Consider the following 27,171-nt stretch of genomic DNA (forward strand, 5'->3'; position numbering starts at 1 on the left):
TTCAGACCCCAAATACCAAAGGGTAGCTGGATCTCAGCCAGAATGGAACTCATCTTTCCCTCATGGCAGTCCCAGGCCAGAAGCAAGGCGGGGCTCAATGCTGGTCCACCAGGCCAACTGGGCTAGCAGCCAGAGTGGAGCCAAAGGCACAGCTCGGGCCCTCTCACCAGCTACATAATAAAGTAATTATGGGATTAGGGATAGAATTAGTCACTTGTGTAATTATTTTTCTTAGAACAAGAGCAGAAAGGACCTTTTTCAAGAGTTGTTCCTTGGCCCTCCCCAAGAGTATTCATGTAGAGACACAGATGAGCGCACACACACACAAGCACGTGTACACACACAGCAGTGATGGCGGTGTGTGGAGCGGGTGCTTGGCTTTCTGTGGCAGTGCCTCAGCGGGTCCCACACCTACCAGGCCTACCTCTGAAGGTCAGGGGTGACATTTCCCAATGTCTGCCTCACTGAACACGTTTATCACACTATCACAGGTGCACTGCCTTCCTTCCGGGCCCCCCATCACACAGAATCTCTCATACACCTCCCCGGCCACAGCATATCAGGCCTGGACCCCCAAGCCCTCCCTCCATCTTGGAGGCTAGTGGTACAATTCCAGCGGGATCTGGGGGTCCAGTAATCCAGAGAGATCTTTGGTACTGGCTGCTGTGGTAGGGCATAATAATGCCCCCCCAAAGATATCCATGTCTTCATCCCCAGAATCAGGTGAATATGTTACCTCACATGGCAAAAGGGACCTTGCACAGGTGATTAGGTAAAGAGTTTTGAGATGGAGAATGGTCCTAGATTACCTGAATGGGCTCAATGTAACCACAGGGGTTCTTGTAAGTCAAAAGGGGATTTGGGGGAGTCAGAGGAGATATGATGACGGAGGCAGAGGTGGGAGGGACGCAGCTACTAGAAGGCGCCATGAACCAAGGCATGTGGGTGGCCTGGAGAGCTGGAAAAGGCCAGGTGAGGATGCTCCCCTAGCAGCTCTGCCAATGCCCTGACTTCAGCCCCATAAGGTCCATTTTCAGATTTTGACCTCTAGAAGTCTAGAGTCACCCATTTGTGTTGTTTTAAGTATATGGTCATTTGTTAGGGCAGCATTAGGAAACTGACACAGTCACCTAGGGAGGGGTCTCAGAACTCACCTTTCCCTCCAGACTGAAACACCCTCCTCAAGGGCTAGCCAGACAGACTCCTTGGGGCCAGATGTCCCCTGGATATACCTCTGGGGAACAGGCCTGAGTTGAGGCCCCAAGCTCTAACCTAGAGAGATAACTTTGTGGGGGAAAGCACCCCAGAAAGGTGACGGCTCTGGGAGGAAAGGGAGAGACCCCACCTTATAGCTCCATCCAGGCACTCCACCCTTCCCACATATTCTTGAACAGAGGGCCACCTACGCCATAAACCACACCATCCACAGCAGTAGCCTGGCATCAGGGAAAGCGCACTGGAGGCAGGAAGCCTGATTCTGGCCTCAGCTCTGCCCCTGCATCACCAGGTGGTGAGAGACCAGCCCCTTCCTCTCTCTAGGCCTGACCATTGTCATCATGGCTTACTGTATATCAAGTGTCTTCCATGCTTTCATGCATAGAAAGCCTCACAGGGACCCTGTGAGGTAGCTCCCTGTCATGACGTTCACTTTACAGCTGAGGAAGTGGACACAAGGTGGTTAAGAGGGGAGGCTGGTGTGAACCCAGGCAGCCTGACTCCACAGCCCTATTCTGCCTCCCACCTTAGGATGAATGAATGCATGGACAGAGGACAGTTGGGAGCAGTCCCTACACACAAGGAACAGGCTCTTCAGACCTAAGAGAAATAAAAAACAGGCTAGGTGTGGTGGCTCACGCCTGTAATCCCAGCACTTTGGGAGGCCAAGGTGGGTGGATCACGAGGTCAGGAATTTGAGACTAGCTTGGCCAACATGGTGAAACCCCGTCTTTACTAAAAATGCAAAAAGTAGCCAGTCACGGTGGCTTATGCCTGTAATCCCAGCACTTTGGGAGGCCGAGGCGCGCGGATCACCTGAGGCGAGGAGTTCAAGACCAGCCTGACCAACATAGAGAAACCCCATCTCTACGAAAACTACAAAATTAGCTGGGCGTGGTGGTGCATGCCTGTAACCCCAGCTACTCGGGAGGCTGAGGCAGGAGAATCACTTGAACCCAGGAGGCAGAGGCTGCAGTGAGCCAAGATTGCGCCATTGCACTCCAGCCTGGGCAACAAGAGCGAAATTCTGTCTCAAAAAAAAAAAAAAAAATTAGCCGGGTATGGTGGTGGGCTCCTGTAATCCCAGCTACTCAGGAGGCTGAGACAGGAGAATCCCTTGAACCCAGAGGCAGAGGTTACAGTGAGCCGATATCGTGCCGCTGCACTCCAGCCTGGGCAACAAGAGCAAAACTCCGTTTCGGGGAAAAATAAAAGAGAGAGAGAGAAATTTTAAAAAATAAAAAAAAAAGAGAGAGAGAAAAATAAAAAACAGTTCCTGCCATTCACCCTGGATGCTGGGGTTAAAGGTTGGCATAGCAGTTTGGCAAGTTTACTGACAGCCTCTAAGGCAGCCACAGCCTTTTACCCAGAATTCCCTTCCTGGGTCTTCACCCCAAGAGACATCATCATCTGAAATACAGGAAGAACATTTTATGCAATGTTCATCATACTGTTATTCATAATAGCAAAAACTGGAAAGAGCCTGAATATCCATCAGCAGGAAAAGGGATGAGTCGATCATGTATTTAATAGAATCCTCAGTAACGACACAGAAGGCAGCTTCCGATACACCATTAAGAGAAAAATGCAGGATAGTACTGATGATGCGGTAGAAATTATGACTGTGCAAGAAAGAGCAAAGGAAAACTGGTGAAAGGAAACACTCCAAGCTCCCAATCATATTCAGGAGTAATTTTTTTCTGCTTCCTGTTTTCCCAAATCTTGGTACTATGTTATTATGGTTTTAATTAAAAAACAAAACAAAACAAAACAAAAAACTGCTGGGCAAGGTGGCTCATGCCTGTAATCGCAGCATTTTAGAAGGCCAAGGCGAGCAGATCACTTGAGGTCAGGAGTTTGAAATCAGCCTGGCCAATATGGAGAAATCCTGTCTGTACTAAAAATAGAAAAATTAACTGGGCATGGTGATGGGTGCCTGTAATCCCAGCTACTCGGGAGGCTGAGGCATGAGAATCACTTGAACCTGGGGGGCGAAGGTTGCAGTGAGCTGAGATCGTGCCGCTGCACTCCAGCCTGAGTGACAGAGCAAGACTCCGTCTCAAAAAAAAAACCAAAAACAAAAAAACCTGCTGGGTGCAGTGGCACACTCTGTAATCCCAGCTACTCTGGAGGCTGAAGTGGGAGGATCCCTTGAGTCCAAGAGTTTGAGGCTGTGATTGCACCTGTGAGTTGCCACTGCATTCCAGCCTGGCCAACATAGTGAGCTCTCATTTGTATTTTTTAAAATAAATGAATAAATTGAATTTTTAAAATTAAAAAACAGTATTATTTTAAAAATGACAATAACTGCAATGCAGCCCTGAGGAACCCACACACTGAACAGTTAAGGAGAAGGGCAAGAACAGGCAAATGAGGGCAGGCCAGAGAGGGAGTGAGAAAGCCAGAAAGTGGGGTGTGCTGTCCCAGAGATCAAAAAGAGGGAGTGCTTCGGGAGCAGTGAGCCTGGGGTCAGGGTGGCCTGGGACCCGCTAGTGACCCGATGCTTGCCCTTATGCCCCCCAGTTGCATTCATAACGCAAACCAGGTGCCAAGAATGATCTAACAATCGGCCCTCACACATTCCCCAGGAAGGCGTCTGAAAAAGTGCCCCCACCATGACCAGTGGCTCCAGGAGCAGTATTTACAATGCAAACCAGGCTCCCCCCAGGAGAAGCAGTAACGCACCACACCCGTGGCCATTCACCCCCCAGTCCAGCCCAAGCGAAACAGAAGAGGCCTCATGTACAAGAGCCTGGTCGGAATTTTCTGGTGTCTTCAGAATAGGACTCTCTTGGTCCATACCATTCACCAATTCTACCACCTGTGTTTCCACAGGGACTCACAAACCAGTCCCAGGACCCACCCCTCACCCCTACCCATGCTGGCTTCTTAGGCCCATCCCTCAGCCTCTTTGAGACATGTCCCTTAGATTCTGTGCCTCCTCCATGTAAGCTACACAAGCTTGCCCAGAGAGTCACATCTCATTGGCACAAATTCACCCACCTACACACCCACCAGCCTTTTTTCTTCTGAGAATGCCCCTTCCTCCCTCTCTCCACCCACCTCATCCAGGACCCCAGGCAAACCTCAGCAAAGGAGAGAAGGTCCCCCAGCAACTCATGCCTGACTTCAACATCCCATCCCTGCCTCCCACCACACCTGTGACAGACAGTGGCCAGGTCTGGGCTGCTGCCTCTAGACCCCAGAGGTGGAGAGAGGCTAGGTCACAAAGCTAAAAACTAAACCAGGCTCTGAAGGCCAACTAAGAAGTCCCCTCTGACCCTCAACCTGGTGAGTCGACAAGAAGCAGGGCTGAGTCACTACCAGATGCAACCCCATCACACCCCATGCTAAGAAATTGACATTGCTTACAGCCCAAATGCACGGGTCATCCTCCTGGGCAGCCTGTGGTAATGAGTGTCACGGGGCCAAGGCAGGGCCAGTACCAATTAAGGCTGCTCCCTTTCCTGCCAGTGAGCTCAGTCTCATTACTTTGCTCCATTTTCAGCTCATCTGAAAAATCCTCATTTGAGGTCCCTGGAGGATCTTAAAAGTGTTATTTAAACATTAGCTCTGACACACAGCCTCCCCGATCCACCCAAGGCCAATACTTTTTTCTCCCTGCTTTTTGGCACTGCCAGGAATGAGCTGCATCTAAGGCCCGGCCTGGGGCACCTCAGGTCCTGCAGCCTAGGGCCCCTCCTCGATCTGAACTTTCCCTATCTCCCTGCCTTGTTTAGAAGAGAGAGCAGGGAAGGGAACTTGGTGTCTCCTGTATGGCAGACATGTCATCTTGGCAACAAGCCCTGTGAGGTGGCATTATTATTCCTGTGTGATAGATGGGGAGACTGCAACTGAGCCATCCTCCCAAGGTCACCTAGCCAGCAGGTAGACAAGTTAGGCCTGGAACCCAGGACTGCTGAGCTCCAGGGCTCTTCCAGCTACCCTCACCCACCCCCACATGCTCCTTTCTGCACACTGCCTAGCCCCACCCTGCAACAGACACGAGCACCCATCATTCGTTCCTCCGGGCTTCTGACCCTGGGGCTCGGTCCAGGTGAGACAGATGAGGACAAGAGGGGTTGTAGGATGTAGGGCTTCTAGGACAGGCTTCAGGGAGCACAATTTTTCCTACAGAAAACCAAAACAACGCTCAAGGCTGGTTACAACCCCCTATTCTGACCTGCATCTTACAAGGGAACCTACGAGAGAGAATGCAGTCAGAGGCACGCAAGAGGCATGAGGAGGGCCATGGAAGGTCAGGGAGGAGGGGATCTGAGCTGTGTGGTCAGGGAAGTCAGAGCTGGAAGGACCAGAGTTTAGCCCAATGCCTTCATTTTTACAGGTAGGGAAACCAAGGCCCAGGGAGAAGAGACCTGCCCAAGGCCAAGAGTGAGTCTGGCTATGTCAGGATTGGTATACAGTTTTCCTGATTCTTAGGCTAGCTTTCCTGGACCTAGAAGGATGAAAGGCCTGGAGCAGATGCTGCCCAGGATTACTGAAAAACGAATGAGCAAGGGGATCCAGCACCCCCAGCTAAGGAGGTAGGACAGAGACACCAACACAGTGCATCCATGGGGACTCCAGCCTTACTCGTCTCTCACCTCAGGGAAGGTGTAGGCAGAAGAGAGGCCCTTCCATTCATCAAAGCTTAAGCTCCAGCAGGAGCCAATCAGGGCCTCAGAAGAAGGCAGAAACTTTGGTTCCCCTGGCAACTCAGACAAAGGCATCTCCTCATCACTGCAATCAGCTGGGGTGGGGATGCAGACTGTATTCCACCAGACCCAGACAGGGCTCTCCTCTCCTTTTCTCCTAAGAAGGGAGTACCAACCCAATCCCTTTGGTTTTAGCCCTGAAACTTCAGTCATATCTCTGAGCTCATCTCAGATGGGAGGCGGGGTATGGATGAGCCTCACTGTTGGAGGCTTAGGACAATAGCTCTCCAGTCTGTGGAGGCCCAGTCTGTGGGGGCCCTCCCGCTGCCACTAGGTGTGTGCCTCTGAGATGGGCCGGGGGCTGTGCTGATGTTCATCAGTTCATCACCCCATCCTCCTCTCCAGAGGCAGTGCCAGCTGCATGCCATGGGAAAGCCTGTAGCTGCCAGTGAGGTGCCTGGGCCAAGCCCAGCTGTGGCATTATTCACAATCATGAGCAACTTTCTTCTCTTGTTCCCATCCATAAGGAAAATTAGACGGATAATCTAAGACCTAAGTTTCTCTGGAATGTGAGCTTCCAGTACACACCCATCAAGAAAATAAGAGAGGGAGCACACAGGAGCTTACCTTTCACCACTCTTGAAAAGTTGCCTAGTCTTGGTCCAGAGCCGTGGAATAAATACACAAAACATTCCACTGGCCAGGCACGGTGGCTCACGCTTGTAATCCCAGCACTTTGGGAGGCCAAGCCAGGCGGATCATCTGAGGTCGGGAGTTTGAGACCAGCCTGACCAACATGGAGAAACCCAGTCTCTACTAAAAATACAAAATTAGCTGGGCGTGGTGGCACACGCCTGTAATCCCAGCTATTCGGGAGGCTGAGGCAGGAGAATCGCTTGAACCCGGGAGGCAGAGGTTGCAGTGAGCTGAGATCGCACCATTGCACTCCAGCCTGGGCAACAAGAGTGAAACTCTGTCTCAAAAAAAAAAAAAAAAAAAAAAATTCCACTAACTGGAACTGCCTCTTTGTACATGCTTTGAAGAAAATCACAAGAAAACTGATAGACTCTGAAATACAGCTTCCAAATAAAATTCCCAGCTTTGTTACCACCAAAGGAGGCCAAGCTGCCACCCCTCCTTAGGAGGTATGCACAGTGTCCCCAGGAGGCCCTCCTCATCCCTAATGGAGGAGTCATCATTCAGAGATTTTAGAAAGATTTTCTACACGGAGAGTCAGATAAAAGAGAGGTTTCTCAGGGAGCTACTGAATTCCCAGAAAAGTCAAACTACAGGCATCAAAACCCACATGCACTGTCCGTACTTTCGGTTTTATAATCTCATCAGCCACCCCATGGAGAAAGTCTACAGCCATCCAAGACAAGTTCCTTTCTTCCCCTCCCTTCCCCAAGACCCATCAGGCCCCACACTCTGTCCGTTCTCTGTCTCTACTCACTCTGTGATCTGTTCCCTCTTCTACACTTCCACGAGCCTGAGATGAAGCCCATCACTTCTCACCAGGCCACACCAACAGCCTACCATCCGTCTCCTGGTCTCCAGCCTTACCCTTCCAATTCATCCTCCCACTGCCAGAAATCAGATCACATCATTCCCAACCTAATACCCTGCAGTGTCTTCATCGCTCTCCAGATAAAGTGCCAGCTCCTGGCCAATATACACGGGCTGCAGGAGCTGGACCCACCTGCCGCTCCACTTGCCTCCTTGCCATCCCCAATACACACAGGAAACTCCTGCCACTCCAAAGTGTTTCATGCCTCTGTGCACTTGTGGTTCAATCTACCTTTCTGAATCCCCCACTGCTGAATGGAAGATAATAGCTCACCTTTACTGAGCGCTCAGTAGGTGCTAGGCTCTCTGCTAAGCCCTTTGCAGGTTCTACCTCATTGATCCTCCCCAAGAAAACCATGAGGCAGGTACGAACAGCAGCCTGTTTACAGATGAAGAAACAGAATCAGAGATGCGAATGAGCCTGGCAGAAGTCACACGGTTGATAAGGGGAGGGGCTCAAATAGAAATCCAAGCATCTGACTCTTAGGTCACCCCTATCCTCCACTCCCCAGAAACAATGTAATGGCCACGTGGAATCAGATGCTCCTAACTGTGTCCCCTCCTTCTGGGTCTGTGGGAATAGCCTGTCTCAGAGAATGACACCAGAAAGGTTCCCAGCCTGTCTCTCTCTGGGTTTGTCCCCAACCCTGCACCCCCACCACCATACAGCACAGCCCCTTGAGTATGCAAAGTGGCTGAGCCCACATCTCAGAAGTAGGGCTTTATAGTTACATTAATGGCCCAGCAATGACTTCCAGCTACTGTCTTTCAGGAAGTCTAAACTCTTTGGCTGAGCATCAGGGACCCCCAAGATCTGGCACGAGTGCATCACTTTCCAACTTAATTATCTGCTGCCTCCCCTACCCACCATGTATGTGATATATCAGTGGGTATTTATTATCTCTGCCATGTCAGTTCTCACTAAAAGCTGCCATTTATTGAGCACCTCCTAAGAGCCATACCCTATGCCAGGCACTCAACCAGCACTCTCTCATTTCCTTACAATTCATTCATTCATTCATCCAACAGATACTTATTGAATACCTACTGTGTGCCATGCCATGTGGAATCAAGAGTGAACATGACATTAAAAGAAAAAGACAAATAGCTACAAATTGTGATAAGCATCATGAAGGAATCAAGAGGTGGTGAAAAAAGCAGTGCAGGGGGTGGGAGGACTAAATTAAACTGAGACGTAAAGGATAAGAAGGAGCCAAGGCGGCAAAGAGCCAGGAAAAGAATTCTAAGCAGAGGGAACCTAAGCATGTGTAAAGGTCTTGAGACTGGAATGAATTTGCTAAATGAATAGAGAAGACTCCTGTGGCTGACGGAAATGACCAATAGAATAATTTCCAATGACCTATAGAGACCAATAGAAATAGATGGCTGGAACAGGGAGGCAGGGACCGGCTCACTCAGGGCTCTGAATGCCATGGTAAGGAATTTAGATTTTATTCTAAGGGCAGAGGAAAGTCACTGAGTGATATAGTCAGATTTGTGTTTTTTGGGTTTTTTTGTTTTGTTTTGTTTTTTTGAGACGGATTCTCACTCTGTCACCCAGGCTGGAGTGCAGTGGAGCGATCTCGGCTCACTGCAAGCTCTGCATCCCGGGTTCACGCCATTCCCCTGCCTCAGCCTCCTGAGTAGCTGGGACTACAGGCACCCGCCACCACGCCCGGCTAATTTTTTTTTTTTTTTTTTTTTTTTTTTTTGTATTTTTAGTAGAGAGGGGGTTTCACCACGTTAGCCAGGATGGTCTCGATCTCCTGACCTCGTGATCCGCCCGCCTCGGACTCCCAAAGTGCTGGGATTACAGGGGTGGGCCACCACACCCAGCCAAATTTGTGTTTTACAAAGTTCACTCTGGCTGCCACTTGGAAAGGAGACTTGGGAATATAGATGGTGTATGTATTGTATACAAAGTAATTGGCATAGCACTGGTACATAGGTGCTCACTGAATGTTAATTCCCTTTTTCTTCTCTCTCTAGCCCCCATCTCAGGCTGGGAATGTCCTCTTCATCTAACTCCCCTTCCTTCTTCTGACCTATACATTGCCAGAACTTAAATTTTCTGCCCAGGTGCAGTGGCTCACTCCTATAATCCAAGAACTTTGGGAAGCCAAGGTGGATGGATCACCTGAGGTCAGGTGTTTCAGACCAGCCTGGCCAACATGGCAAAACCCTGTCTCTACTAAAAATACAAAAATTAGCCAGGTATGATGGTGGATGCCTGTAATACCAGCTACTTGGGAAGCTGAGGCAGGAGAATCGCTTGAAGCCAGGAGGCAGAGGTTGCAGCGAGCCAAGATTGCACCACTGCACTCTAGCCTAGGCAACAGAGTGAGATTCTGTCTCAAAAACAAACAAACAAACAAACAAAAACAGAACTTAAATTTTCTGAGGACATGTGATCTGGAAGACATGTGTCTTCCTGGTTAGATCGGGAAACTGAGGTCCAGCGAGAGTACACAATTTTCCCAGTGTCACAGAGGGGCCTGTAGCAGTGGTGGAACTTTTCTGCCTTCCCCTCTTCCCCTGAACTAGACCCTGGGCTGGTCCGAAGGTCGGGAGGAACGGGAGGCAGCAAGTGTGAGGGCCTTTCCTCTGTGTTCTTGTTCTCTATCTCCGCCCCTCCCCCTGATCACAGAGATGTTCAGAAAGCCTGGTTCTCAGTCAATTATGGTCTCAGGGTAAGTGGAGCATGGGAGGGGGCCTAGAGAAAGCCCCATCTCTAGGTATCCTCTCTCCTTCTGCTTGAACCAGATAAGGGCAGGCCAGACTATAGAAAGCTTTCCCATGAAGGCTGGATGCTTGCTAGGATGTTGGCTGATCCTATCAACATCCCCAGGAAGCGAGCAAGGGTCGAGGCACTCATTTTACCCAGCTGGAACCTGCAGCAGTCGTCAGTGCTCTATCGTTTGTTCAGGGATGGAGAGAAAATGGTAGAACCCCAACTAGAATCATACAACGTGGCTGTCTGAGGATCACTGAGCCCAAATCCCCATTGTACAGGTGCTGAAACTGAGGTCCAAGAAGGGAAAGGGGCTGGCCAAGGGCCACATACCGAGTAAGCAGTGGAACCAGGACTAGAAGTCTGCGTGGCTTCTGCCTTCCAGTTTCCCAGGAAGCCTCCCTTGAGAAAGGTAGAAAAGGCGGCAGAAGTGAGGCTGGGATTTGGGGGTATGGGGGTAAGGACAGGGCAGCACTGCCTCCTCAGGCCTGCCCCACCCCAGCTCCCAGCCGTCACACTGCTCATGGGTGTGGCCAAACCTGACAAACCAGTCTCTGTGCCAGAGCTGAGTAGCAGAGCCCAGAGCTTCAGGGGTGTGGGTGAGGCGGTAGACACCAAGAACCAGGAAGGACACAGAAAGGCTCTTCCAGGGCCTGCTAGCCTAGGCCACATGGCCACTGCCCAGAGAAAGGATAGGTGCTCACAGCTGAGTGGCTCCACCACCAGGAATGGTGTACAGCAGGACTCACCAGGCCTCCTGTCCCCATTTGGCACAAAGGCCGGCCCTCTGCATCGCCCCCTCCTCTGGACACTCAACCTATAGGCTGTTTGCGTCAGTTGGGCAAGAGTCCCAGGAACTTATCTGAGAAACATGACAGGAGGCAGGGAAACATGACAAATGACATGGAGACACTTCTCTCCCCACAACCATAGCATCAGGATAAAATATGGCCACTCTCCACCTGGCCAGGTGCACACACACTCTATCCTTTGCCCTCCCCTACTCCGTGAGCAAGGCCAAGGAACAGCTGAGCACACGACGCACTTGTGCAGGGAGAGATCAGTAGATCTGGGTTCCAGCATAGTTTGGTGACACTTGGCAAAGTCTTGGGGAAAGCTGCCCTTCTCGGGCTTTGGTTTCACCACCCTTCCCAAGGCAGGACTAGGTTAACTGCATAGTTTCAGGGGCCTTGAAGGTCTGCTCTCATTCCACCTCCACTCCAGCCTTCCCCATTTCCTGCCCAAAGGAAATAATAAGAGGTTACACCCACCAGTGTACGGGGTCCCTACTGGACAGGTCTGGCTTTTGTGTCAGGGGCTGCCTTGCTGGAACCTGTTCCGTCAGCTCTGAGAAGCCAGCAGGAGACCCCTCGGGCTAGAGTGTGGGGAAGCTGATGAGCTACCCAGCCCAGAGGTCACTTCCAGGGCCTGTGAGACCCAGGAGCCAACTGCTAGGCAGGAAGGGACCTTGGAATCAGCCTGGGCTCCTGTGAGCACATGACACATAGGCCAGGCAAATGCCCCACAAATGCCAGAGACTGTTCTCATATCCCCCTTTGGTAGATGGGGAGGAAGAGGACCAGAGAGAGGCAAGAACCAGCCTAAGGTCACCCAGCATGGCCACAGAAGAGGCAGGATCACAGCCCAAGCCTGACCCCCAGCACATGGGCTCCCAGCACATGCTACCTCCCCCAACAGAGGTATTTTTCCAAATTCAAAATCATGCATCCCATGGAGGAACCAAGAGACATCTTTGCCACTACCCCTTGGGAAATGCCAGAGAATGATATGAAGTTCTGCTTTCGGGCTGCTATAACCAACACCATCAACTGGGTGGCTCATAAACAACAAAAATGTGTTTCTCACATTTTTGTGAGAAGTCAAAGATCAGGGTGCCAGCAGATTCCGTGTCTACTGAGGGCTGCTTTCTGGTTCAGAGATGGCTCCTGCTAGTCATCATATGGTAGAATGGAAATCTAGCTCCCTGAGATCACTCTCTCTTTTTTTTTTCATGTCAGACAGGTAATGCGTTCACATCGTACATTGTAACAAGGTTTGAAGGCAGCACATCTCACACACATGCGTGAACACCCAGTCATCATGGTCATGAACTACCAAAGGCTCTGGGATCTTTTATAGGGACATTAATCCCATTCATGAAGGTGGAGCCCTCATGACCTCATCACCTCCCAAAGGCCCCACCTCTTAATACCATTACCTTGACGGTTAGGATCTCAACAAATAAATTATAGGGGGACACAAACATCCAGACCACAGCATGTGTTTACCTGCCATGTGCGCCTCTGTATCCCAGTACATAGGACAGTGTTTGGAGTATGGTAGGAACTCCACTAAAATTGGAGTTTTTAATAAAAATTTGCGGACTAAATCAGGACACAATGGAGGAGCAGCTGGAGGCAAAATCCATTTCTAGGCCCAAGCACTGGGGTGGTGGGTAGGAGAAAGAGAAACAGATGAGAGAGAAAATATGAATCTGGCTGTCCAGGGCTCAGGCTCTAGCCAGGCTACATCAAACAGACAGGGACACGGTCAGCCTAGAGCTTCAGAAATCCTAGATTCAAAGGCAAAAGGCAGATTGCCCACCACACGGAATGTATGGACTTCGAGGCCTGTGTATGCTTCTGTGGCTTGCCAAGTTCACCGGACCAGTCCCTCTTTGCTCACTCAGTCTTCAGCTGGACTGACTGCCCTTTCCCTCCTGTGTGCTCTACAGTCCAGTGGATAAGACTCAGCACAGCCTCTCATTTTGAATCCCAGCTTCACCAACACTCAGGCAAATTATGACACCTTTCTGTGCCTCAGTTTCCTGATCTGCCAACTAGGGATTATACTATAACCCATTTCTTAGGATGAGGATTAAATGACTTTAAGTGATACAGAAATGAATCACTTATAACCATGCCTGGCTTAGAGCAGGGGCATGATAAATGGTCATCTGTTTTAATGGTTATTAGCGCTTAGTGATAATGTTACCGACAGTTTCTAGCTGTGATCAGTTGAAGGCCAGAACAGCAATATCAGGGGTGGACTCAAACTGAAGAGGGCTACTTGGAGTGATGAAGTAAGGACTAGCTTGGTCTGGGAGAGAGGACCCCTGGGCTCAAGTTCACCTCTCTCAGGCTCACCGTGTGACCAGCGCAGAGGGTACAGAGGAGGAGGGTGGGCAGGGAGGTGGTATTGAAGAAAGGGCTGAAATGGGCTTGCCCTGGATGGAGGGCGGTGGGCAATCCAGCATTGTTCCTCGCCTGCTTAAAATTCATCAGTGACTCCTCCTGCTCTTCTGAATCAAAGCCAGCCCTAATCTCATCACAGGATTCAAGGGCACCCTGGACTGACATGAAGACACCCTACCCTGTCCACCTTGTCCCTTTCCTTCCCTTCCCCTCCTCTCCCCTCCTCTCCCCTCCCCTCCCTTCCTCTCCCCTCCCCTTCCCTTCCCTTCCTTCCCCGCTTCCTTCCTGCTTTCTTGCTTTCCGTCGAGATGGAGTCTTGCTCCGTCACCCAGGCTGGGGTGCAGTGGCTCAATCTCGACTCTCTGCAACCCTACCAGGTTCAAGTGATTCTCCTGCTTCAGCCTCCTGAGTAGCTGGGATTACAGGCGTGCCCCACCATACCTGGCTAATTTTTGTATTTTTAGTGGAGATGGGGTTTCACATGTTGGCCAGGCTGTTCTCAAACTACCGACCTCCAGTGATCCGCCCACCTCGGCCTCCCAAAGTGCTGGGATTACAAGCATGAGTCACCACGCCCGGCCAAAACAAAATTTTTAAGTAAAATAAATAAATAAATGTTACATTCATTAATACATTCATTCAACAAATATCTATTAAGCACCTATATGTGCAGGGCATGCTCTAATATAATCCCAGGTATTCTTTTTTAAAAAAATTGAGATATAATTCATATGCCATAAAATGTACCACTTTACAGCATACAATTCACTCCTCTTGAGTATATTTATATACGGAGTTGTGCAATCATCATCACTAATTCCAGAATCCCATTTGTTCTGGCAAGTGCTGAGCTGTAACCTCCAATGCTCCTTAGGAACCTGGGTCTCTAGTTCTGGTTTGGCCCAGATGCTACTTTTCTGACAAAGCTTAGGGTGCCCCTTGGAAGATATTCTCTGGGATAGAAGTAGAGCAAAAGATAGGCACTCGGTACACTCTGTGTTTCTTTTTTTTTTTTTTTTGAGATGGAGTCTTGCTCTTGTAGTCCAGGCTGGAGTGCAGTGGCTCGATCTTGGCTCACTGCAACCTCCACCTCCCGGGTCCCAGTTCAAGCAATTCTCCTGCCTCAGCCTCCCAAGTAGCTGAGATTATAGGCACGCATCATCTGTGTTTCATTTAATGAAACAAAGCAGTAGATTTTCCTGCGGAAAGGCCCATCGTATTAACCCAGTCCAAGCCTTTTCCTAGCCTTGCCTCTCTAAGCTGTCCTGAATGCAGCGATTGTGCTGACCCTTGCCTCAGTTTCCCTGTCTACTCCCTGAGCAGCAAGCAGGCTGAAACCCATTCCTCCAACATCCCACAGAGGGATGCCCCCTAACAAATGGCTAATCTTGTCTACCTTGTCAGAAGGAAAAGACTAGCCTGTTATGTTAGCTGAGATTGGCAAGAGCAGTAGATTGAGACTGGATTTGGGGAACTCTCAAATACAGAAGTGGTGAGTGAGGCTTTACTCTGGAGGCCTTAGGAAGCCTGGGAAGGTCTGAACTGGGGACATGACTCCTCCCCCACACTGGGCTGAACCAGAGAGGGAGTCCTGGAGGTAGAGAGGGACTAAGAGGCCTGCCAGAGGCTGTCCCAGTAGCTGTCAGCACTGGGGACTGAGAAGTAAGGTCAGGATTCCTGGACACTGGCTTCTATCTTCTAGCCCTGCTCTGCCACTATCATCCGTGTAACCTTGGAGAAGTTACTTACCTTCTCTGAGCCTCAGTTAACCCACCCACAAAATGGGGATAATTATACCCTTCCTGCCTTATCTCTCAGGATTACAAGGAAAATCAGATGAGATGATAAATTGAAAAGCCCTTTGTAGAAAAAAATATAAAGGACTTTGATTCTAGTTCTAGTGTGAGCCAGGTGATAAGGGCCATGGGGTTGAAGGATCCTAAGGACAGAATAATTCTTTCATAATTCTTCTGTCCTCTGCCTCTTTTCCCCTTACAGAAATGCTGGAATTCCTTCAAGAAGGATTGGAGAAATCCAGGGACTCCAGATACCGTAAGAGTCACAGAAAAATACTGGATGTGTGGACCTTATGTGGGCAACATTCCTGAGGCCTGGGTCCCCCAGAGACATCCCTCTAGCTCTCAGGCAGGTAGCAATCCAGGAGGAATGATCTGTTACCAGGTAGAAGAGAGGATGGAGAGCAGCCAGGGTAGCCAGAGTCAGCATTTCAGAGCCACTGCCACAGGAGGAGAAATTGATGGGCAAGAGCAGGGGAGGGAAAGGGCAGTTTTCCATGTTGAGTCTCCATGCTTATGTCCCTCCTTCAGGAGACAATGGCACAGCCATTCACATTTCATGTGACAACTGCATTTGCATCATTTTCCTCCTCTGAACCTCAACTTCCTCATCTGCAAAATGGGGTAATAAAACCCCTGACTCACTGTGAGTCCAGCTCAAGAATAATAACTGCTATTCTTCTGTCCTTTGAAACCAAGAGAGCTCCTAGCACTACATCTTCCCCCAATTTCCCACCTGTGTTGTTTGGAGAAAAATCCAAAGGCACTTTAGGGACAGAGCCCAGGCCTCTGGGGGCATTATCCACCTTCTGACAAATGGATGAGATTAGCTAAGGGAGGGCACAGGAGAAAGGAGCCCCTCCATGGGTGAGAGGCATGTGCTTCAGCCTGCTGTCCAGGGAGGACATGGAGAACCCTCCTGAATGGCTAGTCCAGCCATTCTGGTGCCTGGAGCACTGTGCTATCTGGAGAGAGTGCTGATCCCTGAGGAATGGACCATTCTTCCCGCCATTCACCACCAGGAAGAAGGGAATGAAGCACTGACAGCTGTTGGTGCCCAGGTGCCTTGTCTACCCTCCAGATAGGGCCTGCCTGCCTCACATCAGGAGGAAAGGAAGGAACTGGGCACCTGTGTTGAGCTCTCCCGGAGAAGATCAAACCTCTTCACATCTCAGAAGAGAAAGTCTGGAAGAAGGAGGCACCTTCTGTGGGGCCTGAAAGCACAGCTGGCCACCACACCCCTCATCCTCACCCCCACCTCAGCTCTTTGGTGCTCCCCAAACTTCACTACCCCTGCTTCTCTCTTCCAAACCTTCCTGGAGATCCCTCCCTGAACTGAATGTCCAAATCCTAGTTCCCTTCAACTTAGATCAAATGTCCCCTTCTCCCCCTTTCCCTGACCTCTCTCCTCTGAACTCCAGTTGCATTTCTCCTGTCCCTGTCAGTGGCAATTTGCATGCTGACTGTGTCACAATCACATCTGCACACATGTATTCCCCTCTAGGGGACACAGCTGACTGTAGTGGGTTCTAGTACAGGCTCTGGAGCTAGGCAGACCTGAACTCAAATACCAGCTTTGCAGTTTCTTAGTCACTTATTCCCTCTGAGCCTCAGTTTCCCCTGGAAAATGGGGACAATAACAGAACCTACTCTCTGGAGTTGTTGTTGCAATTATTATTATTATTACACTTTTGAGACAGTCTTATTCTGTCGCACAGGCTGGAATGCAGTCATACGATTGCGGCTCACTGCAACCTCCACCTCCTGAGTTCAAGTGATTCTCCTATCTCAGCCCCCTCAGTGGCTGGGATTACAGGTGTGTGCCACCATGCCTGGCCAATTTTTGTATTTTTAGTAGAGACGGAGTTTCACCATGTTGGTCAGGCTGGTCTCAAACTCCCAACCTCAATTGATCCACCTGCCTCGGCCTCCCAAAGTGCTGGGATTACAGGTGTGAGCCACTGCACCTGGACTGTTGCTGCAATTAAATGAGATAATGCACATAAAGAGTTCAGCATGGAGCCTGGCACAATGTCAGTAATGTGACTTATTGTGATGGTGACAGTTCAGGCAGGTTCATGGATGATTTGTCTTGACAGCTCCTGAAACACCTAACACAGAGCCATATGCTGGCTGGATGGATTTGTACAGAGGTAGACATGTGCACTGCATAGGGAAGCCCTTTCCAACAGGCAGAGCAGTGCAACCTCGGCCTGGGCTGCCTCTGTAGGTCATGAGCTCCGTGCATACAAGCAAAGGCAAGATGGCCACTTGGCCTACCAAACAGAGGCTGGAGATGCAGTAGTCAGAGCATGGTCTCTGAAGCCAGACACCTTGGGCTTGAAACCCAGCTCCCTTACTTACTCAAAGTGTGGCCTTAACTTAACAGGGCCTCAGTTTCCTCATTGATAATATGGGGAAATAATACTAATAATAGGACCTACCCAAAGACTGTCATGAGAGTTAAATGAAAGAATACACATAAAGCAATAGAACATGCCTGGCACAGGGAGAGTAATTCAATGCACATTAGCTATTGTTATTATTGTTGGCATTTGCATTACTATAACTGAAGAGGGGAGTTACAGCCCCTTGCAGGCCTATGAGCTGTTACAACCTAGGGTTCCACTAATATCCTAGCACGTTCTCATGGTCTGCCAACAGCCTTCTACTACCCCTGTGTCTGGTGCTAGCTCTGCCCCTACATTAGCTACATGGGTAGGCACCTGACCCACACCTGGCCACTCAGAATATTCCTATCCTCCCAGCAACAGTGATTGAACCACTCAGAGTCCTTCCCTTGGATTGACATACAGATTCTAGAAGAAAAAGAGTCTCCCTTTTCTGTTTGGATTGCTAAGCTGGGACAGAGGACAGCTTAAAAGGGAGAGACAAGCAGTGATTGCAGAGAGAGTCAACCTGATTCCTTATTCTTCAGTCCCATGAACTGCCCCAGGATCCATTAAAGTCATTTTTTGGTTTAAAGCCACTTTGAGTTGAGTTTTTGTCACTGGTTTCTGGAAAAAAGCCATGCCCAATTGTTTCTGGAAAAAAGCCATGTCACTGGTTTCTGGAAAAAAGCCATGCCTAACTAAGATAAGGTCAGTGCTGGCCATGGGCAGGGCCAAGCGGAAGCCAGTATTATAACTACTCTTGTGTATGTGGCACCACCCCATCACCTGGGTTGCAGTGGGCAGTTTTCAAAGCATGTTCTCAAGAATACCCTGACCCAGTGGTCTTTGGACCCTGCTTCCTAGAGCCCTGGGAATTTGCAGAGGTATCTCCAAAAGCACCCAGGAAACTAAGAGCCATGAGGAGGGCAAAATTCTGGGTAAACTGCCCCAGAACCAGACAAGTTCTGCTACAAGTGCTCACAATATTGGGTTTCTGCTGCCCAAAGAGATTTGAAAAACTCTATTCTAATTGACACTTAGAAAAGCATTGAGAAGTAGCTAGGGCTGATGTGTTCATCTGCGTTCTACAGAAGGAGAAACGAGGGTTCAGAAAGGGGAAGTCATGAGACTGTTACTGTAGAGCAAGAACTTGAATGTGGGGCTCTAGACACACAGGCCAAATAGCTCCAACTGCACCCAGCTGCCTGTGAAAGTCTATTATCTCTCACATTTCCTGTCTCCTTCAGTAAACTGATGGTGGTTAATACCTACAGTCTCATCTTTCTTGGCTTTGACTCCTACAGAACTGTCTGCCTCTGAGCTTGGCTCCTTGAAAGGCTTCAGGAAGCTTGAGGAACGTGTGGAATAAATGTATGAGCCGATCTCTACCTCCCCTTAACGGAGCCCCACCTTCCCTATGCGCACATACCTTGAGCTCTGCATCTTGCCCAAATGTCAGGGAAAGGCTGGGCAGACTCCCTCCCGGGAACTTCTAATCCACCTCCTCTGTCCTGGCTGTGCTGTGGCTGCGGACAGAGGATTCCTTGTTCCCGGTGCTTCCTGCCCAGAGATCTCCATGGGGCCCCTGTAGGAAGGAGCCAAATCGCTCCTTTTAACTGAGCTAAAGCCACCCCCTACCCCCACCACCCTCAGGAGCAACATGCTCCCAGCTCTGCCCACCATTCATTCTACCTGTCCCAGCCTGGCTCGGCCACACTTCATTCCCCATAGTTCCCACTCCCTACAGGTGCACACACGTATACACACACACACACACACACACAAACGGAAAGTTTCCCTAGGGGTACAAAGATACTTCATATCGAACCAAAATTAAAAACCAGAGGACTCCAGAATGACAACATCACAGCCCTGGCAGTTGTGCCTTACTAATAACATCACAGTGACATTTGCATGTTACTTCGAAATTTCCCAGTCAATGTAACTCCATTGGCTGAGTTCCCTCTCTACTCCCTCGCCCTGCCAGAGTCACAGCACCTGCAAGTTGGGAAGAAGCTTTGACACGCCCCAGGCCAGTGGTTTCCAAAGTGTCTTCCATAAAGCCAAGAAAAGGTCAATTGCATTGTCTGGGGGCTGCTGGGGGCTGAGGAATTGGCCAGCCCCACACCAGCTCCAACCCACACTGCAACTCCTTTAGCTGTTTTGCACATTGATATTCTTTGGGGTGCAATGGAAAAGGAGAGTTCCCTGCTGGAAAGTTTGAAAACAACTCATTTAGTCTGACCCTACTTTCCCCCATCCCCTGACCCAACAATGCTGATTCGACTCTGAGGACAATAGAAAGGAAGGTCACATAGTAGTCAACGGGCAGGGCCAGGATGAAAGCACTCTCTCCTGAATCTAGTCTATGACCTAGGAGTGGTGAAGCAAAGGCAGGCAAAGGCCATGGGGCCAGCTTCCAGGCCCAGCACCATCCTTCACCAGCCACGGTGGCATGGATGAGCAATAGAGGCAAAGCCTGTTGTTGAATACAGAGCTTGATGAATATGCATTTCAGCCCCTACCCCAAAACAAGCCAAAACCAGGGAAGGCCCCCAGCACTGCCCCTGTTTTCAATGCCACCAGAAAACAAGTGGCCAAGACAAAGCCTCACACTTCCCCAGCAGTCAAATATGTCAAAAATCGAGAGCCTGAGGGTCTCGAAGACCTCTTCGTCCAACCTCAGCAGAAGGAGAATAATAAGGCTGTGCCTCCAGAACACTCACCCCTCCTCTGTCCACACCAGCTCCCTGGGGGCAAGAACTTCTGTCAGTCAGGCACCTAGAGGGAGGAAACAGCGTTAGCTCCTCAGAACAGGAGTTCATGAGCCCAGCATGTGCTGGAAATTGAGAGGCTGGCATTTGACTCTCTGAGGCACCTTAAGGAAGTTGCTGAACCTGTTAAACAAAAAGGCTTTGTGACAAGGTGGAAAGCAAAATAGAAAGTAACAAATATGCACCTGAAGCGGCAGCAGGGGCCAGGCAGCGAAGGACCTTGGAGGCCAAGGTGAAGACTTGCTCTTTATTGTAAGAGCAAAGAGAAACCACTGGCTTGCAGGGTAGAGGACGGAAGAGGGGCAGGGGAAGCTGAAGGAACATCAGTTAAGAGGTTGTTGTGATTATCCAGCGGAGATATGACGAGGGCCTAGGCTAGGGTGGTTGCAGAAGAGACAGAAAGAGGTGGACGGACTCAAGAGGTATTTAAGAGGTGGTATCCCCAGAACTTGCTGGTGGACTAGATGTATGGGGAGGAGGGAAAGCAGGGGCCCCAACCTCCAGGTGCCTCCTCAGGTGCCATGGTTATACCCCCTGCTGTCCACTTGGCCTTTCCTTGCCTCAGTCTCCCCATCTGTGAAATAAATATGGTTGGAATCAGTGATCCCTCAGAGTCTTTTCTTTTCTTTTCTATTTTTTTTTGAGACACAGTCTCGCTCTGTCGCCCAGGCTGGAGTGCAGTGGCACGATCTCTGCTCACTGCAACCTCCGCATCCCAGGTTCAAACGATTCTCCTGTCTCAGTCTCCCAAGTAGCTGGGATTACAGGTGTGCGCCACAATGCCCAGCTAATTTTTTGTATTTTTAGTAGAGACGAGGCTTCACCATGTTGGCCAAGCTGGTTTCAAACTCCTGACCTCAAGTGATCCACCCACCTCAGCCTCCCAAAGTGCTAGGATTACAGGCATGAGCCACCATGCCCGGCCTCCCTCGGGGTCTTTTTAGCATTCACATCCTGTTCTGGTGTAATTCACTCAGAGTATGTAAGTACTTTTTCAATCTTCTTTGAGCTCCAACCGCAGGTCCGGCTTAGTATGCAATGGGGCAGGAGACTTGGAGCGAGAAGCTATAGGCACCCTGGACTCACACACTCAGAACAGTCAGTCTCCAGGTGGGATGAGGGTTCCTACTTCATGTAGAATGTGAAACTCAGGTGAATAGGAAGAACATACAGTAGTTTATGAGCTTAGGCTCTGGATTAACTCAGACCTGTTTGAATTCTGGTTCTAACACTTACTAGCTATGTGGCCCAGGGCAAGTCACTTTACTCCTCATTTGGAAAATAGGAGTAATAGTGTCTGCTTCCAGGGCTAATAGAGGGGACTAAATGAGATGACACCTGTGAACAGCTCAGCAAGGTGCCTTATCACAACTGTCCAAGAGGTAGCAGCACCATTCAAAGGTGGGGAAACTGAGACCTAGAAGGATGAAATGACTCACTGAAGACCAGGCGGTGAATAAGTGACAGAGCTGAGACCCCTACACTGGCGGCTGGGGTCTGGAGCCCAGCTAAACCACTAGGTTGTACACATACCATTCCCGTTCCTGCTTTTCAAATGAGGAAGTTGAAGTCAAAAAAGAACAAGTGACTTGCCCACGGTCACAGAGAGAATCAGAGACAGAAGAAGGATTTGAACTCAGGCCTCCTTGATGAAAAAGCCCATCGTCTCTCCGTGGATACCCAGAAAGTAGATATGTGTGGATAGGCTTCAAATTTCAGGGCCCTTTAAACCTGGAATAGGGACAAATGCAAATTGAGGCCAATGGGGTGTGTGTGTGTGTGTGTGTGTGTGTGTGTAAAGCAAACTGAGGCCAATGGGATGTGAGAGTGTGTGTGTGTAACAAATGCAAACTGGGGCCAATGGGTGTGAGTGTGTGTGTGTGCACATATGTGTAGCTACCTTGAGAGGAAACCAGGAGGAGCTGATGAAACAAAAGCCTCTTTCTCAGCAGCCCTCTCTGGGGACTGGGCAGGAGAGAAGGGCACTGACAAGCAGGGCCATCCATCCTGCTGGGGCTGAGCTGAAGGCTGGATCTAAGCAAACAGAATCAGTTCCAGCTTGGCCACCAACTTGCTATGTGATCAGCAGTTCTCTCTCTCTTTCTCTCTCTCGCTCTGTCTCCCTCATCTCTGTTTCTTCGACTTCAGAATGAGACCGTTGTACTAAACAATGTCAAGGCCGGGCGCAGTGGCTCATGCCTGTAATCCCAGCACTTTGGGAGGCCGAGGCGGGCGGATCACCTGAGGTCGAGAGTTCAACACCAGCCTGACCAACATGGAGAAACCCCGTCTATACTAAAAATACAAAATTAGCCGGGCATGGTGGCATACGTCTGTAATCCCAGCTACTAGGGAGGCTAAGGCAGGAGAATCGCTTGAACCCGGGAGGCAGAGGTTGCGGTGAGCCGAGATTGCGCCATTGCACTCCAGCCTGGGCAACAAGAGCGAAACTCCGTCTCAAGAGAAAAAAAAAAACAAAAAAACAATGTCAAGATCCTTTCCAGTTATAGAAGACTAATAATAACCATTGCTTACAAGCTCTGGATTTCTGGTCAGGTGCTGCTCCTGCAAACTCGAATGGTGGCATTAGCTGGCTCCAATACCACCACGACAGGGGCAGAATGTCCTGCATTCAGGTTCCGGCTGCATAGCCAGGTCACTTTCCCTTCACAGGCCCCAGCTTCCTCATCTGTAAAATGGAATTTATCTTTGCCTGATCACTTGCAGAAAGGAATATCCAAGGAGCTACCTGAAAACCAAGCAATCTCTTGAGGTATCCTACAAAGCAGCCCCAAATCCCCATCCCAACTCCCATCTTCAAGCTATTTTAACTTCTTCCCCTGTGGCCAATGTCCCCTTGAGGCACATGGAATAACTGAATATGAGCCGCTGGATGCAACAGTACTGTCGTGGCAACAGCCCCCACACTAACAGTAGTAGCAATCACCACATAGCAAATACATGACTGCTTAGGCATGCCAGGCACTGTGCTAAATACTCACTTGGATTATTTCTCAGGCCATCCCCTCAACCACCATTAGTCTCAGTTTGCAGATGAAAGGCTCAAGTTCAGCAAAGAGAAGTGCCCAAGGTCACACACAGAGCAAGTGAAGAGCATGGCCAGGACGAGGACCCAGACCAAGGTTTTTCATTTGCCATCAGAAGCCCTGAACTCAGCCGGGCGCGGTGGCTCACACAGCGGTGGCTGGTAATCCCAGCACTTTGGGAGGCCGAGGCGGGTGGATCATGAGGTCAGGAGATCGAGACCATCGTGGTTAACACAGTGAAACCCTGTCTCTACTAAAAATACAAAAAAAAATTAGCCAGGCGTGGTGGCGGGTGCCTGTAGTCCCAGCTACTCGGGAGGCTGAGGCGAGAGAATGGTGTGAATCCAGGAGGCGGAGCTTGCAGTGAGCCAAGATCGTGCCACTGCACTCCATTATGGGCAACAGAGCAAGACTCCGTCTCAAAAAAAAAAAAAAGAAGCCCTGAACTCATCCTCGAGGCTATGGGGCTGTCCAAGGTAACATTCCACCAAGCGGCAAGGCCCGGGCTGGGGTGAGGTGGGGAATATCTGTCCTTCATTGACCTCCCAACCTTCCCCAAATAACTAGTCTTTATGTAGTCTTCTGTTATTAATCAAATGTGCCTAACTCAACTCCGTCTACAATAGTGTTGTCAAATAGAAATATAATGCGAGCCACGTATGTAATTTAAAAGTTTATAGTAGCTACATTTTATTTTATTTTATTTTTTGAGTCAGAGTCTCGTTCTGTCACCCAGGCTGGAGTGCAGTGGCACGATCTTGGCTCACTGCAGCCTCCACCTCCCAGGTTCAAGCAATTCTCATGCCTCAGCTTCCCAAATAGCTGGGGTTACAGGTGTGCACCTCCATGCTTGGCTAATTTTTGTATTTTCAGTAGAGACAGGGTTTCTCCATGTTGCCCAGGCTGGTCTCGAACTCCTGGTCTCAAGCAATCCGCCTGACTCGGCCTCCCAAAGTGCTGGGATTACAGGTGTGAACCATCGTGCCTGGCCTTAGTAGCTACATTTTAAAAAGCACAAAGGAATAAGAGAAATTAATATTCATAATATATTCATTTAACCCAATATATCTATCTCAACATGTAATCAATGTAAAAAATACTATAGGCCCGGCACGGTGGTTCACGCCTGTAATCCCCACACTTTGGGAGGCTGAGGCGGAAGGATCTCTTGAGACCAGGAGTTCAAGACCAGCCTGGCCAACATAGCAAGACCTTGTCTCTACAAAAAATAAAAAAATTTAGCTGGGTGACGTGACACATGCCTATAGTCCCAGCTACTAGCTGAGGTGGGAGGATCCCTTAAGTCCAGAAGTTTAAGGGTTGCAGTGAGCTATGATCATGCCACTCATTCCAGCCTGTGCAACAGAGTGAGAACCTGTCTCTAAAAAAAAAAAAAAAGATTAAAACTAAAATGAAAAAGACTATAGAGATATTTTACATTTTTTAATACATCCTCTTCTAAATCCAGTGTGTATTTTATACTTACAACACATCTTGATTCAGATGCTAAATATTCATAAGATATTTAGATTCTCCTTGCCTTTACAATTTTTTTTTTTTAAGATGGAGTCTCACTCTGTCGCCCAGGCTATAGTGCAGTGGTGTGATCTCAGCTCACTGCAATCTCCACCTCCCAGGTTCCAGCAATTCTCCTGCCTCAGCCTCCTGAGTAGCTGAAATTACAGGCATGTGCCATCACGCCTGGCTAATTTTTGTATTTTTAGTAGAGACGGGGGTTTCACCATGCTGGCCAGGCTGGTCTCGAACTCCTGATGTCAAGTGATCCACCTACCTCGGCCTCCCAAAGGGCTGGGATTACAGGCATGAGCTACCGTGCCCAGCCGCCTTTATGATTTAAAAAAAAAAAAAAAAAAAAACCTGGTGCGGTGGCTCACGCCTGTAATTCCAGCACTTTGGGAGGCCGAAGCAGGTGGATCATGAGGTCAGGAGTTCAAGACCAGCCTGACCAATATGATGAAACCCCATCTCTACTAAAAATACAAAAATTAGCCGGGTGTGGTGGTACGCATCTGTAATCCCAGCTACTCAGGAGGCTGAGGCAGGAGAATTGCTTGGAGCCGGGAGATGGAGGTTGCAGTGAGCTGAGATCATGCCATCGCACTCCAGCCTGGGCAACAGAGCGAAAGCGAGACTCTGTCTCAGAAACAAAAAAAAAAAAAACAAAAAAAAAGGTATATTCTCAAATCTAAGTTTCCAAACACGTATAGTTTGTCAATAAATGAAGGGAGCATTCTTTTACAATGTTAAATTAGTTAAAATCAAATACAATTAAATATTAAATAAAATTTAAAATTCGGCTTGGGCGTGGTGGCTCATGCCTGAAATCCTTTGGGATTACTTTGCCCGAGCTCAGGAGTTTGAGACCAGCCCAGACAACATGGTGAAACCCCATCTCTACTAAAAATACAAAAAATTAGCCAAGCATGGTGGGGCATGCCTGTAATCCCAACTACTCCAGAGGCTGAGGAAGGAGAATCGCTTGAGCCTGGGAGGCAGACGTTGCAATGATTGTGCCACTGCACTCCAGCCTGGGCGACAGAGTTCAAAAAGTTCAGTTCCTTGGTGGTACTAGCCACATTTTACATGTCCACTAGCCACATGTGACTAATGGCTGCTGTATAGGGCAGCTGCAGCTCTGCAGTCAAGTCCTTGAGGGCCTGGGCTGGTGACCTCCTTGGCCCTGGCCCAGAGCTAAGCCTCGGAGGTAAAGCTGACTTACCTCTGTGAGCTTACCTCTGAATAGAATGGTATCTCCTCATTCAACAAAACCCTACTGAACCTAAAATTAATATTTACCTCTGGTGCCTGCCTACACAGTGATGGTGACAATGGGATCTGAGTACCCTGTGTCCTTCACTGACCCCTCAAATGTCCCCAAAATAGGAACTCCTGTAGTGTTCAGAGGATGAGGCTGTGGCTCCCAGAGGTAAGTCACCTGTGCAAAGTCACCTAGCTTTGACTAGGCCTGCTGACTCGGAACCCTGAGCTCTGTCCCTAAACTTTGGCAGGAGCCTACCCTGAGGCTCAGCCTTCTAGAAGTAATAAGCCTTTGCCACTATTCTCAGGGTGCCCAAATCTCCCAGTCTTTTGGCAGAGAATGGCCCAGAATAAGAAACTCAATGAAGAGGACAAAAGGGAAGGAGAGCAGAACGGCATGGCATGGGCTGCACAGGCAGTGGTCCTGTGTGCAGGGCTTAGGCCACTGTGGCACCATCCTTAGCTCCCCCACCCACGCCCAGCAGGAGGCAAAGCCAGCAAGGTCCACTGGCTGCCTGGCCTCTGGGCAGGTTTCCAGGGCTAGGCACCCTGCCCTCCCCCACACCTCCCCTAAGAGCACTCACCCAGAGGCCCTTGGACTAAGGCCAGAGCCAGTGCTCACCTCCCAGGGTCACCTTAGCTGGAGGCAGGGGAAAGGGCCAGATGGCAGCCTGCCCCCTGGGAAGGAGGGGAGGAGAGGGCCCTGGAAGCAGATTGCAGAGTAGGGAAAAGGTGGCAGGTACCAGCCAGAAAAACCTGGGTGACTCCACCCCTCCCCTGGGGTGCAGCCCCCCTCCCACCAGCCCAGGAGAGTGAAACTCTCACCAGCTATTAGGTTTAACAATTAACTCTGACTGGTTTTCATTTCAGCAGGAGGTAGTTCCAACAAGAACCATCTGGGGCTAGGGGCATTTGCAAGGGGATAGAGGCTGAGAAGAGGGAGGGGATCATGTAAAGGGAGAGAGAAGTGGCCAGTGGCCCCCTCCCCTCCTTCTTCCCATCCCTCCCTGGCAATGTGGGAT

General features: G+C 49.7%; 1 protein-coding gene and 1 pseudogene across 27 annotated transcripts in view; both read right to left on the bottom strand.

Annotated features, from left to right (window-relative positions):
- The window catches only part of EPB41L1 (erythrocyte membrane protein band 4.1 like 1), a 177,856-nt gene that overhangs the window by 100,190 nt on the left and 50,495 nt on the right, over nucleotides 1-27,171 (bottom strand). For 3 of the 27 annotated variants that reach the window (XM_063633613.1, XM_055266196.2, XM_063633611.1), the window contains exon 1: nucleotides 18,980-19,051. The exons of 6 other annotated variants lie outside the window; for them this stretch is intronic. The gene's annotated coding sequence lies outside the window, so the exon portion shown is untranslated. Of the gene's footprint in view, nucleotides 1-18,979; nucleotides 19,077-20,276; nucleotides 20,332-27,171 lie in introns of those variants that run through there. 18 more of the 27 variants (XM_063633628.1, XM_063633625.1, XM_063633624.1 and 15 more) reach the window with 11 other exon arrangements.
- LOC129474959 (uncharacterized) lies at nucleotides 12,180-12,290 on the bottom strand (annotated as a pseudogene).

Source organism: Symphalangus syndactylus, chromosome 24 (genome assembly GCF_028878055.3).
Source record: "Symphalangus syndactylus isolate Jambi chromosome 24, NHGRI_mSymSyn1-v2.1_pri, whole genome shotgun sequence".
NCBI lineage: Eukaryota > Metazoa > Chordata > Mammalia > Primates > Hylobatidae > Symphalangus > Symphalangus syndactylus.